Source organism: Alosa pseudoharengus, unplaced genomic scaffold, assembly GCF_046254945.1.
Source record: "Alosa pseudoharengus isolate Yale_2024_CS ecotype anadromous, Long Island Sound unplaced genomic scaffold, YU_APseudo_1.1 YU_APseudo_1.1_scf_7, whole genome shotgun sequence".
Classification (NCBI taxonomy): domain Eukaryota; kingdom Metazoa; phylum Chordata; class Actinopteri; order Clupeiformes; family Clupeidae; genus Alosa; species Alosa pseudoharengus.
In genome coordinates this window covers 23,472,347-23,487,336 of record NW_027468859.1, presented here as the reverse complement: position 1 = coordinate 23,487,336, position 14,990 = coordinate 23,472,347, and positions in this window count along the sequence as shown.

The window sequence follows — 14,990 nt, the reverse complement described above, 5'->3', positions numbered from 1 at the left end:
CAATCGTAACCGATTGACATATCTAGTGTGAGTTACCAGTGAGAGGACACAGCATCATAACGAGACAGAACGACAACAACTTGTCAAAATAAAAGTTCAACAATCGCAAAGCAGCATTGCCGTTTTTGTTCCAAACCTCTTACCTGATCACGTCACATCGGAGTCAATGGGCTACTCCGGTGCCAAAAAGACAGAACATGGTCAAGGAAATATTTTTTGTTTCATAAAACATTATTTGTTTTATGATGTAACCTTTGCAGATATTTTCTCATCATTTGCTACTGGGAATGTTCATTGTCCAACCGTTCCAGGTTAACAAATAAGGGTCAGCTGAATGTAGGCTAGTTTAGCCTACCTCCCAGTGTTAAACTCAGTGATTACGAATACTTCACAACTTGTAATATAAAGTGACATTCGATGTAGACTTCATAAGATATTCATGAAATATTTCCAAAGGCTGGAGAGAAAAAACAAATGCTTTGGACTTTTATTTTGACAAGTTGTCGTCGTTCTGTCTTCCACATTCATGAAAGGTTTGTTATGAATGTTGAGTCATGTCTCATTAAACAGTCATGAATGCTTTATGTGCAGTTTATGACAGCTGCTATGAATGTGTTATGAACTCACCTGTCAAGTAAAGTGTTACCAAAAGGGTAATCACTGTTCCATATCAATGCTTATGAATGGTAACTATAACAACCATAGTTGGTTGTGTGTGGGGGAGTTCTTTGCCTCTCGCCCTCGCCCATTAACTCTGTATAACAGGACACCAAGGTGGCCGTTACCCTTTACATAGTCGACAGCTGACCAGTATGCAATGTACCAACATTAACCATCTTACAAAGAAGACACACACACACACACACACAGAGAAGTACGTTTTCTTTGACAACTAGGTGTTTCATATCAAGGCCTACAGTAGATACTCTCTCTATAAGTGGTGCGAACAAACAGTGAACAGAGGTCATCGGCCTGCTGAGATGTGTGAGCAGCCCAGAAATAAAGCATTCATGAGCAAAGCACACGCTCAGTACAGAACCACACAGTAGAGGAGACATAGAATGAATTATGAATTGGCTAGACTTTTATCTGTCTCTATCAAACTTTTATCTTTCTATCTGTGGACTGTGACAGAATCAGAGCATGATAATGTAAACTCTTTGACATCATAGTATTTGAAAAAAACGATGTTCCACCACTTCAGTAATAAAATGTTTTCTTTATACACACAGAATACCTACCTACTTCTGTCTGGAGTATGTGTCCGCAATTTCTCCATAGAGTATCTAAGAGTATCTCAATGAGATCTAATTTCCATTTCTGTTTGCTTCCCTGTCCCACCCTGTTCCCTTCCCATTCACGTTTTATCTGGCATCCTGTCTGATGTCATGACAATAATTTACATATAGGGAATATCAAAGGCAAAAGAAAAGACAGAGAAAGACAAAAAGAATGAGAATAAAAAAGAGAAACAACAGAAACCCAGTCCAGACGTCATGGTCCTTTTCGGCTGCAGCTCCAGCTGCTTAGTGAGCTAACACAGGGGGCTTCCCAACCCTTTTCAACTCTGCTGTCGTCAGAAGACAGGCCTCTGGGGAAGCTAATGCTTTTGTGAATGTCTCATAGGAGAGAGAAGACTTCTCTTTTAACTCGCCTCCCTGTCAGGCGGCTGATAAGCCTCAAGTTTGTGCTGGCAGACACACACAGTTTGAGACTGATGTCACAGTTCACAAGTGGTTGCAGTCGAACCTCCTACACTAATGTATGGAGGTGTGGGGACACCAAGTGTGACAGAACTTATTTCATATACAGATCACAGACTGTGTTAGGAAATGCATTCATTTATGAATTATGATGAAACCATGTAACACCATTATGCCTTTTGTACACAAAATAAACACAAACATCACCAGACACATATTGAAAAGAGGACATTTTTTCATGCACAGCAGTCACACTATTTCATGTATTTCAACTGGGCAGGTGTTTTTATCCAAAGTGTGTTAAAGGTCCCATATTATACTTCTTTTTCAACAATAATCATTCCCCTCGGATTACACATTATCAGCAGCTCCATTCGTGCCAGTTTCAGTCCCTTTCAGAATAGGCTCTTTCTGGGGCCTGTTGCCTTAAATTCAAATGAGCTGTTGTTGGCCACACCTGATTCCATGTTTACCTCACCTGAACTGATTCCATGTTTACCTCAACAGGCAGCATGGTCGACCGGGAATACGAGTCGGTGACACGGCGATGGAGGGTTCTCGTCCAGAAAGCCTCCTACTGCCAGTGATAAAATGCTATTTGTTATGCAGGAATAATAAAGAATGTGTGACAAACGTTATTGACGGTTCTGTTTGAATTTCCGTAGTAAAGTGGCCTAATAGTCAAGTTATTGGAGTTTAGCCAAAATGTCTGCTAAATACAATAACCATAGCAGAATCAATTCAGACACCTGCATGTATGATGCAAAGTGGCCTAACAATGTTAAATGATAATGGTTAAAACTTTATTTGGGTCGGTATATAAGCTCAGTAGAGTTGATGTAGCTTATTCAAGTTTAAAAGCATTTGTGAAATTGGCTGCCTATTACCAGATGGCCTGGGTCGCTTCCAGCGTAGGCTAGGCTATGCTAAATGGCCTTCCGCCTCGTACCTGCGGCCGATTTACAGCCACGGGGATATTGTTTACCAATCCCACTCCCACTCGTGTCATACTGCTTAAATATGCCAACAAGAATGAGACGTGTCCTGGGGAGTTTCGGTTTGTATACTTGAAATATGGATGATATCTGCGTAAAAGATGTTTGAATATTTTTTGTAGCCTAGCCTACTGTTGGAAACGATAGGCTATAACCAAAATGGAGGATCCTAACCTAGTGGGTAGGAGTTTTCAGATGGGGGTGGGTAGTCAGCGCCCTATATGTCTCTGGGGGTAGTACTGTATTTTCCGGAATATAAGTCGCACTTTCTTTCATAGTTTGGCTGGTCCTGCGACTCAGGTGCAACATATATTTATATATGTTTTTTTTCCTCTTCGTGACACATTTTGTCTGGTGACTGGTGGGACTTATACTCCGGTGCGACTTATAGTCCGGAAAATACGGTAATATTCAAGTTTCCCTTATTGTGACATGTCAATTAGAGTGCGACGCAGCTGATGCCTCAGTTATTCCCATGCTAGTGATTAAACGTTCACGTTTGTGGATAGCCTGTCTTTTTAGCCCATTAAACGGAACAAACAACAAATGGAATTCTTAATTGTCTACAGAATCAGAGTGTGCACGCACACAGACGACCTTATAGCCTACCGGTAGCCTATGTCTTAACCACAGTATGCAACGCAAATAGGACTACCTTCACATAGTAGGCCTAGACATAATTCGCTAATCTCCTGATAGGCTAACAACTTTTTTTTAACGTCACCCAAGACATGCAGCCTGAAATGCACATGCGTTGTCACGGCTACATAGACAAATCTTGCACACAGGAAGAAAGCGGTCTTTTTTTACATTTTACTTTATTCTCAAAAAACAAATGTTTGCATCATGTAAAGCAGACCTGTTGGTTACCCAACATAATAAGCTATTTTAAATGTAAAGCTTCCAATGCATATCGCCCCCATGTGTCCGAACCCGAACCGAACCCGACTATAATTTCTAAATATTTGTCTGAACCCGACCCGACCCGTCGGGTCCCATCGGGCTCGGGCTGGGTCGGGTAGCCACACTCTAATGTCAATAAGGGAGATTTCTGACTAGCTCACAGAAGCGCATATTTCTGACATCAACCTCTCTCAACTAACCCACAAAAACTCAACGCACGGTTTTGTTTCACACCTGGAGTGTTTGTAGAGGCATCAGAGACCCTAATAGGAAGTACAAAAGCACAGAAAAAGTGAGTTTTGCATAATATGGCCTCTTTAAAGGAGAATTCCGATGATTTTTCACATAGATCTGTTTCTTGAGGTTACCAAGTACTGTTGGTACAAACTAAATCATTGCTACCTAGTTCAAGTTGATGCAGCTAACAGCTAGAGCAGGCAGGCAGCTAGCCTACAGTGCTACACTCAGGGAGCATCTTTAAAGGGACACAAGGCAACGTTTTCGTGTTAATTACTCATCTTCGTATGTCGGTATATGGTTAAATGACTCATTACAGGGCGAATGAAGACTCTCTCGCCCGCCCCTATGACTGTAGGAAGAATATCCCGCTTGCAAGTTCAGTGTATCGTACCCGGTGACCGAAGCAGTTTCAGTTTCCATCCTGCATCCACAGCACAGAGGGAGGCTAACGAAACGCTAGCGATTGTTGCAAACGTGTGTATTTGGCAGAGCCGGCGAAGAAGCAGCGAAAACCCTTGACGGAAGATGCAAAGAAAAGGAAAAGAGCTTCAGACCGAGCGAGGGGGAGTTTCGTAGAGAAAAAACTTCAGGCTTGCCTGGTGTCCCTTTAAAATCATGCCCTGAGAGTGTTTCCATGTGAGTGTCCAACTCTCTACTCTGACCTGAAGAAACCCCTGAAAACACGTCAGTGCTCGACTTTCCTTAATTACTCCACAGTTCTCTGATTTAAAACAGCTGTTTAACTTGGCCCTGACGTCCCAGCCATCCTGGGTCAAGCCAGTCTCTGACCTCTGTGCATTATCGCAGCACTCTTAGGGTGGATCTTTCCTGCTTCATGAAATTCTTGGTGTTGAGCCATCCCAAATCTCCTTTCCGATCTCCTTGCGTCTCTGTTAGCTCGTTAGCGGTTGCGTAACTTTATCACGCCACCGGTTGCAGTGTAGGGATGCAACTTCATATTGTTGTGTGCTTTATGCACATGATTTGCATACGTAGCATGGAGCTTTACTTTTCTAAAGCCAGCTGGCAAAAAACCTTTGTTCATGTTTATTTTGGGGGCTTTTGACTAATGTCAATGGCTGCACAGAATGGAACCGAGTCACTTTAATCTGAGTGGTATGGATTTTTGATTTTTGCCATTTGCACCACAGCTCTGCTTGGTAAAAACTGAGTGGTAAACAAAGAACCAAGCCATACACAATTCCAGCCAACCAACACATTGCACTTGAAAGGACCAAATTGAATGGGGTTTCATTTAATTAGCAGTTGAGCTCACATACCAACAACCTGATCTGCAGACCGCACCTTTAATATATTATCCTGATCTGCAGACCGCACCTTTAATATATTATCCTGTTCCTCCATTCTTTGCTCCTGACTCATATTCCTCTTATCTAATGATCCATCCAAGAACTTTCATCTCCCATTGTACCCGTGCAGACCCAGTCGCCATGGCCCCATCACGCCTTATCTCTCCCCCAAATAGCTGACATTCCTGCGCTGCTGTAGAACATTGTTAAGGGCGATATGACTGACTCATCCAGAAAGATAGAGCGTCTGGATGCTGTCCCGTTATGCCCCTCCTGGCCCCCTTCTCCTCCTCCTCCTCCTCGTCTGCCACGGAGCTCCGCAGCATGAAGAAGGGGCCTTTCTGGAATTCCTGCCCGTCCAGGAGCACTGGCGACGGGGAGGGGAAGTGGGTTTTTCCTCAGGGCGATGGCTATCGCAGGAAACCAGGGGGGCCTTTCCGACAGAGGCCCAGAAAAGGACTCAAACTGGGGCAGAGAATACTGCTTTTGCATGTTTGTGTGTGTGTATGTGTGTGTATGTGTGTGTGTGTGTGTGTGCTGTGGCATTGAGACTTCACAGTCTTACCCAACACAGAGACGTCACAAAAGTATTTCTGCGAGTGTATGTGAATGTGTATTTGTGTGTGTGTGTGAAAATGGTTGACATTTTGTCCTCAATTTGAAGTTATGTATCCTTCAGGATGGAGTTAGATAACAAGTTACATATGTCAAAAGTATTTCAAAGTCTAGCTAGAACATTCTTTTCTTGACCTTTCTCCCAAACAAAACCTTTGAAGCCCCAAACATAGTGAGCATGTCCTGAAGTTTAGCATTCATATCGAACAATTGCCACTAAAAGATCAATACAGCTCATTTAATTTATTTATATTTTAAAATGAAGAAATAATATTGTTGTTGTACAGTAATACAGTTTAAAAGGCACATAAGTTATAGTGGCAAAGGAAATGTTGGAAAAAAGGAGGAAGAAGGAACAAGATAGTTCCGGTCCTTGATTATGATTGGTTGAATCGCGTTCGATGCCGTTTTCCCGATATTTTCCCGATATAGCACGGCTGAGACTGCATTTCGTTTCTATATTAATGCGCTTAGAATGCAGAACGGTTCAAATTCAAAGTTGCTGAGCAACAATTCCGATAAGAATCTACTAGCGGTGGAACTATTCTATGGGGACTCCGCGGAAGAATTAACATTTGTAGATGAAATAGCTTTTTTTATGATTATTTGTTTATTTTGTATAATTCTTTAATGTCATACTGTATGTGGTAGCTAGGGTTGGGTATCGTTTGGTTTTTATCCGATACCGATGCTAAATCGATACTTTTAAAACGGTGCTGGTGCCTGAACCGGTACTTTGTTTTTAAATTAAAATGGTCTAAAGCATGAATTGCTTTTTTTATTATTGATAAGACATGAAATTGAACTGTTATATTCAATTTACTATCAATATCTCATTGCTCCTACGCATAATACATTTTTATGTTAAAACAGATAGCCATGGATGCACACACTATGGTAAGCTCTGCTTTCAAGTTTACCCAGTGTAGGCGGTTTGCCATAAGGTATGTTAAAACCGCTTGCCATAGAACTTCCAGGTCATGGACAACAGCATTTGCAAGCAAGCTATTCTAGGGACTGTACTTTCCAGTTAATTCAGTGTGTTCCCAAATGCTTCAAGAAATGTCATGTCTTCCCCCACGCAATATTTTGAACATGTTAGGCTACATTATGTCGGTGTTGAAGTGTTTAGATTCCCAGCGCTAGTAGGCATTTTAACAGCAACTATGGCTATGCACTAACACCAGTCAGCTGAGTTTAATTAGCGATAACGTAGACCTACGGAGATGGTTCCGTAGCCTCTTTGACAGCTCAGTGACATCAGGTATGTAACCTACATATTTATGTTTTTGCCAGCTAACTTTTAACATGATCTTCATATTCATTGTGATGCTATATGGGCCTCATGCACATGAAAGATTAATGTTGTTTAGAACACACCGTGAAATAAAGTTTTCACCTTACAACTTTGCTGATAACATTTCAAATAATTGCCAGTTAGTGCATTAGCAAGGATATTGTGTAAAGTATACTGTTGATGTTGTTTCATAGTCTTTTGCTTGTGTGTAGTTAGGCCCACTGCTATTTTGACAGGAGCTTGTGATATCGCTTTAAAGTAAACTACTTGGGCTCAGGCAAGCTGTCAAACACTGTCCACTCGCCTATGTGGTAGCCTCTGGTTTATAGCCTACATCCAGTGTTTATGTTAGTTAACTGTATCTGGATGTGTTGCTATCAGAGCAAGACGTTAGAGATGGCGAATGACATGCAGTGGGGCCTCGTATAAAAAACAATATTTAAAAAACGCGATTAAGCACCGAAATGAGGCACCGAAATCCATGTTGTTATTCGATACAGTTACTACCGCTTGCGTCGGCACCGGTGCCATATTAGAACCGTGTTTCGGTGCCCAACCCTAGTGGTAGCTGATTTATAAAAGCAATAAGCCCCTTGAGGCCGTTCTATATCATGAATATAGCACAGCTGAGGGTTGTTTAACCATGTTAACCTCTCAGTCATAACTTTGCTGCTGCAGAAGCCCATGTTACCCTCTCAGTCATAACTTTGCTGCTGTAGAAGCCCATGTTACCATCTCAGTCATAACTTTGTTCTTTTTAGCACTTCCCCTCCCCCTTCTCTTTTGCATTGGTCCCCAGACAACCCTTTCAAGGCAATGATGAGAGCACTCAGACAGAGAGAGAGAGAGAGAGAGAGAGAGAGAGAGAGAACTCCTATTAATGACTTCCTGTTGTGTGAAGCAAAGCCACGGCAGGTCAGGCTTGACCCCAAACGGAGGTTATTCACGCGTCTCTTACCTAATAGACCTATTCAGGTCAAGCAGTAACAGGAGGATGAGGATGTGTGTGTGTGTGTCTGTGTGTGTGTGTGTGTGTGTGTGTTTGTACTTGTGTGTGTGTTTCTGTGTGTGTGTGTGTGTGTGTGTGTGTGTGTGTGTGTGTGTGTGTGTGTGTGCTTTTACTAGTCAGTCTGAGAAGTTTGAGAGAGAATATGAAACCAGACAGATCTCTTCAAAGAGATTTTTTTTCTGCTTGGAGCAAAGAGAAAAAGACATAGTGCAAAAAAGTAGAGGACCAAGAGAGAGAGAGGGGGGAGAGGGAGAGATAGAGAGAGAAAGGGAATGAGAGAGAGACAGATGAATTAGATTTTTGTGTGTGTGTGTGTTTGAAAGTGAGACGGACTGACTGAGAGTGACTGTGTTGGATGAGCACATTGAATATCAGTGGTGAGACCCCTGGGGAAGTGGCCTGGATTCACACACACACACACACACACACAGACACACACACACACACACAGACACACACACACACATACACACACAAGAAAGACCTTCAGATAACTCTACACTGACAGCTGATTGGTCAGAAGCCAAGCCTTTCCGGAATGTTACAGTGGTCTGCTGGTGCGGAACACTTCATCAGATAATGAGAGCGCTCATCACTGGACATGACTGTAAGATGGATCCAACAAACATGGCCGCCCAGTACTGGGTTACTAAAGCACACAATATACACGCCTCAAACTCAATACGACACAATATAGATTCAACTGAACACTCAACACTGCAGTGCAATAAACTCAGCAACACTCTATGTGTTCAACACAACGGCATGAAATGCAAGCTTTGACATTTTAGTCAACAGTGCGATTGTGGGTAGATGTTTTATGTTTTTTTATGTTTTATTTATTTTACTTCTACAGTATCCAGGGACGTACACAGGAATTTTGAGGGGCAGTTGCTCTGACGCGGTTGTGAGGTGTCTGAAAAAATAGTTCCACAATAGCAAATAAGACGGCTGGAAATCATATATTGCGCCGATATATTTGGCGATATATTTTAATAATGAACTCCACTAACAAACACCACTAACCACTCGGTGAGTTGCACAGTTTTGAAAACGAACGTTAAGGGTTGTTTTAAGGACATGTTTGTGCATGCCTGTAGGCAGCCACTCTGAAGCAGTAAAGGCGATTCAAAACGAGTCAGAAAAGTCGAGACAGGACCAATCGTCAAAATTCCAGTCCAAAAGTCCACCACTCTAGTTCATCCAAAACAAACCAGAAAAGGGACTCAAAGTGCTAAATACTGGAATTTTCCTTTAATGTCAGTAGTGGTATTTATGTTCTGCTAAGGCAAGATCTTTGAAATGATCTCTAAAATAGCCAATGTTTTTTAGATTACAATTATTTAGCATGCAGCTCTTTAACCCTGTTCTTCTGGTCCTCTCATCTCATATTTGGTGATCATCACCAGAGACTTTCTAATGAGGAGACACAGCACTCAAAAAATCCTCCATAGAAATGCATGGGGCTAGTTTGTTGTCTACACATATCCCACCCCTTCCTCGGCAAAACGTCGACATGTGAATACATTGAGCCAATCATATGGTGTGTTGTGAAGACATCTTGCCAATCATGTGTTGTGAACTCGCCACTGGAGCAATATTGGAAGATTGGTGTCGTGAAGCCTTGCGCATGTGCATTTCTGCTGAATAGGATGCCCGATCAGTGCCCTAAAAGCCGCCGAGTGGAGGGACTTGCCTAAAAGGACTTTGTCATCACTTAGGCCTACCTGCCCTCTGGGCCTCCTCCTGGTACACATTTTACATAGTCTGGAGGCTTGTGACTGCTCCTCATCTTAAATGCAATGTAATTATGAAACATTGCCATTAGTAGGCTAAAATATGAGTCTGATTAATGAACTGAAATGAAACACAGTGCAACGTCTCTGTCTCACCTGCTGGTTGGCTTTTCGCAGCCAACCCTGTAGTGATTGCTGCCTCCCTGAATTCTCTCTCCCTCTCCTGAATCCGCCTCTTTTCGGTGGGCATCTTGGCTTCAAACAATACCCAAAATAGTGATAGGATTTAGGCATTTAACCATTTTGAATAAAACTAGATGTACCGCAGAGCGGTACAAAATATGACCGCCGCCCATTCCAGCACATTTTTTCCACAAAAATAAATCACGCTAAAAGGCCTATATGATTCTAACTGTCTCACTAAATTGCATTATCCACACTCAATTCTCACTGGTATCTGCTAGACAACAAGTACCAAAACATGATTAGTTCATAGATTTCACATTTCATTTCAGATTTCATTTTATACAACGCCACCCTCATCTTGCCTGTTCATAATTCTGAGAAATTCTTGTGTGCATGTGTGTGTGTACATGTTTATGTTTATGTGTGTGGGTGTGCGTGCTTGTGTATGTGCCTGTGTTTGTGCATGTGCATGCATGCATGCGTACATATGTCTACTGTGTGAGTATGTGTCATACGTATGATTACTGAATGTATGTGTGTGCGTGTGTATCTGTTTATGCACATGTGTGCACATGGAATGGGTTAAGATGACCCCTGGAGGCAAACATACGGAAAAAATGGTCATCCTAGGCCCTACGGTTCTCAAGATATTCACAGAAAACTGTGTCTGCCCTACCCTCCTTTCGGGGGGTCCAGTCCAGCGGGGGGGCTACAGATCAAAACGAAAAACGATGGTTCCATGCTATCCATGTGGGGTTACATGCCCACCAAGTTTCGTGTACCCCGGTCTTACAGTGTCCTGGGAATCCTTCACGGAAATTTGGACATGAAAAAAAGGAAAGCTTGTCTGCAAGCTATCTGTCTGATTATTTAGGCTAAACGTGGCAAACTCAGCCTGGATTTATGAAGATTTTAATTCATTTCATAAAACTTGATGATGATGATCGTTCGTTTGTTATACATCACAAACTCACCTTTTCCGACAATGTTGAGTCGTCTCACCCGACAACCGCGACAATCTCCTTCTAGGGGCACTCATGCAGGCTTAGCTCAGGTGCCGGTTGCGTGCAGCGCTGCAGCCACGTAGGCTAAACAGAGTTTGCCCTTCCTAGGCCTACTGACTTTCACTTTCGGTGCCCGAATGGAAGTGAATGAGGCTTTGCGATTTTTTTAAATCTAGGCCTACGTGAAATTCTGCATCCATTGTAGGCCTACGATTTATTTATTTATTTTATTTTCCCCCTCGGAAGGGCAACGTGAGTCGAGAAGGGCATATGGGCAGTTGCCCGGGTAACCTGAGCACCCCCCCTGTGCTCGTCCCTGACAGTATCTATACTTTCACATACACTAGACACTTAACCTAAATTCCCTGGATTCTTCACACACACACACACATACTGTACACACGCACACACACACACACACACACACACACACACACAGAAGCTCATTCATGGAGTTTCCTGTGAGGCTAGATATGCTGCAGTCTTCAGACAAATTATATAACCTGCTGACCACTTCCTCTGCAGGCTCCACAGCCTGATAACATTCTCCTGTCATTCACACAAAGGTGTTTGTGTGTATGTGTGTGCAGGCCTGTGTGTGTGTGTGTGTGTGTGTGAGAGAGAGAGAGGGCATTAGTATCTTTATGAGTTATATACATTCAGGTCATTTTTTCTTTGGACTGTGAGTGTCTTTTCTGTAAATAAAGCCTGTGTGTGTGTGTGTGTGTGTGTGTGTGCTTCTGCCTGCATGTGTGTGTGCCTGGAAAAGAGTGCTGTGTGCTGTAGGTCTTTTGTGATAAGAAGTGGTGATGTTAGCATCTTTAGCATCGCCACTCCTGTAATGCTGACTCCAGCATCCCCATAACGATGACTAACACAGCCATGATGATGCTGCTGCTGCCACAGCGACCTTCAGCTGATTGACCTGTTTAGCAGACCTCACACTACTGTAACACCCTCACCGTATGTGTTTAGGTGGTCAGACAGGAAATGTTCCTACTGTGCTTTAAATATATAGAATACGTTCCACTGTACTTTGATAGCTTAAAGTGAAAGGCATTTGCCAGACGCTTTTGTCCACTGCAACTATGGACAAAATACATTTACAACTATGGACAAAATACCATTGCAACTATGGACAATATCTTTACAACTATGGACAAAAATATTTGAACAGAGTGGCAGACTTTGTTTTCATGTCCATGTTGTTCCACAGCCTGATCTCTCATAAGCTTCCTCTGAAATATTCATATGCCACTGTGGACTAATATAGCTCATCTGACCGCTGGCCATTGAGTAAGAGTTCTCTTCACTTTGTGGTAATGCACAGAATTGCGTTAAGCTGTGAAGGCTGTAGATGCTTGTAGTATGTCCTTCTTCCCTTCTGGCTTAGATAGATAGATAGATAGATACTTTATTGATCCCCAAGGGGAAATTCAAGGGTCTCAGTAGCATACAGACATCACACACAACATGCACTTACAGCAGAAATGGTAAACATAAGTATAAACATATAACTAAACTCCACTGTACAATAAAGACAGTAGAAGATAAGAGAGATAAGAAAACTAACAAAACTAAATACACTATATAAATTAAATTAAGAAAGTCCAATGTGCTTGAGGGTGATCAAGCATAAGACGCTTGTAGTGACAGGGCCGGGACTGGTAAGGTGCTAAAGGGAGTGAGTGTCATGGTGAAGGTGCAAAACGTAGTCCAACATTAGTCCAACATTGCAACAGTGCAAGAGTAAGGTCTAGAGACCAGCATAAATAGTATGGACAAATAGGAGAGTAAAGTACAATGTAGACAAGGTAACTATTTCAGTGCAAGAACAGGTTGAGGTAATAGGGTTATAGCCATTCATTCATTCAGTATTGTAGCAGAAGCCTGACCGCAGCCATTGATCATGTGTGCTAATATAGCATGAAAAACAGTGTAGCAGTAAAACAGTAGTGAAAACATTAGGCTGTGTACATTAGTAAAACAGTAGTAAAGCAGTAGTGGGCAGTCAGTACTCAAACATGGAGAGGGTGGAGAGGCAGACAGAGTAAGCAGAGAAGTATATCTCTCCTCTTCCCTTTAGTGAGGCATTGAACAGTTCAATGGCCCTAGGAACAAATGACTTCCTCAGCCTTTCAGTTGTGCATGGCAGTGAGCGAAGTCTCCAGCTGATCAGTTTTTGATAGTGCTGTAGAGCGGATGACATTCATTGTCCAAGATGTTGATCTGTTTGTTTAGGGTCCTTTTGTCAGATATTGAAGTGATGCACTCCAGTTCAGCTCCCACTACAGAGCCAGCCTTCCTTACCAGCCTGTCAAGTCGCCCAGCATCCTTCTTCTTTGTGCTTCCTCCCCAGCATACCACTGCATAGAAGAGGGCGCTGGCCACAACAGACTGATAAAACATCCTGAGGAGCTTGCTGCACACATTGAAGGACCACAGCCTCCTCAGGAAGTACAACCTGCTCTGTCCTTTCTTGTAGAGTGCATCAGTGTTGGCTGACCAGTCCAGTTTATTGTCCAGGTGGAGACCCAGATACTTGTAGGTGCTTACCACCTCCACATTGACCCCATCAATGGAGACTGGTAGCAGAGCGGGCTTAGACCTGCTGAAATCCACCACCATCTCCTTGGTCTTTGAAGTGTTTAGTTGAAGGTGATTGAGTTTGCACCACTGCACAAAGTCCTCCACCAGGCTCCTGTACTTCTCCTCTTGCTCGTCCCTGATACACCCCACAATTGCAGTATCATCAGAAAACTTCTCTGTATATATAGTTAAGCAAGAGTGGGATTGGTCATGGATATTCCCACAGGTGTTGTGAGGCACACACACATGCACATACGCACACACAGACACACACAATCATTTTCTCTCTTTCTCTATCCCTCACACACACACACTTACAGTATACACACACACACACATGCACACGCGCACAGACAGACACACACAATCATTCTCTCTCTTTCTCTATCCCTCACATGCACACTTATACACACACACACATGCACACGCGCACAGACAGACACACACAATCATTCTCTCTTTTTCTCTATCCCTCACACACACACACACACACACACACACATGATTTGTAGCCATTATATTTGGCATCAGGCCGAGAACATTGCGTTGTTCTCCTCTGGCTGCTGTGGGCTTTTCCTCTCTCTCTCCTTCTCTCTCTCTCTCTCAGGATTCAGCCTTTATTGGCCGCCACAGAGGGTCACCGATAGCCAATCAAAATCTTAGGTGATCACCCACGGTCACTTCCTATTTCCTCTCACTCCTGGATGACTTACAAGTCACTATAATAACGCATGTTAAAGAAGGCATGTTGCTTTCATACCTATCCTACCTAATATTCATTATTTAAATGATAGAGTTAAATCAAATGGAATGACCATTCCCAGATGAGAGGGAAGTGGCCCCTCATATCATTCCATGGCCTGGGTGAGGAAGTCTAGTTCTTTATGTATGTGTGTGTGTGTGTGTGTTTGACTTCTGACTTCACCACTCCCCCACACACTCCAAACCCTCTCACACTCTGCACTTCGCATCATGCATTTCTTCTCCTTAACCTTTACGGAGGCGAGAAACATTCTGCTGATTCTAATGACTGTGCATTTCTCTTCTTTAGCTGGGCAATCACTCCATCTCTCTCTTTCTCTCTCTCACTCTCTCTCCCTATCAGTAACTTCACCTTCATCTGTTTCTAGTCTGTGTCCCTCTGTCTTTGTCTCATCAGTAATTAGTTCTTATTGTCTCCTTTTGCTGTAAAGAAAGTGAACAAAAAATCTTTGTCTAATCAAATCCTAACCTCTGACTTTACATAGGGTTTATGTTGTGTGTGTGTGTGTGTGTGTGTGTGTGTGTGTGTGTGTGTGTGTGTGTGTGTGTGTGTGTGTGTGTGCGTGCGTGTGTGTGTACAGTATGTGTGTGTATGTGTCTTGGTTACATTGTATGATGATGTGTGGTTCTTTGTAACCAAG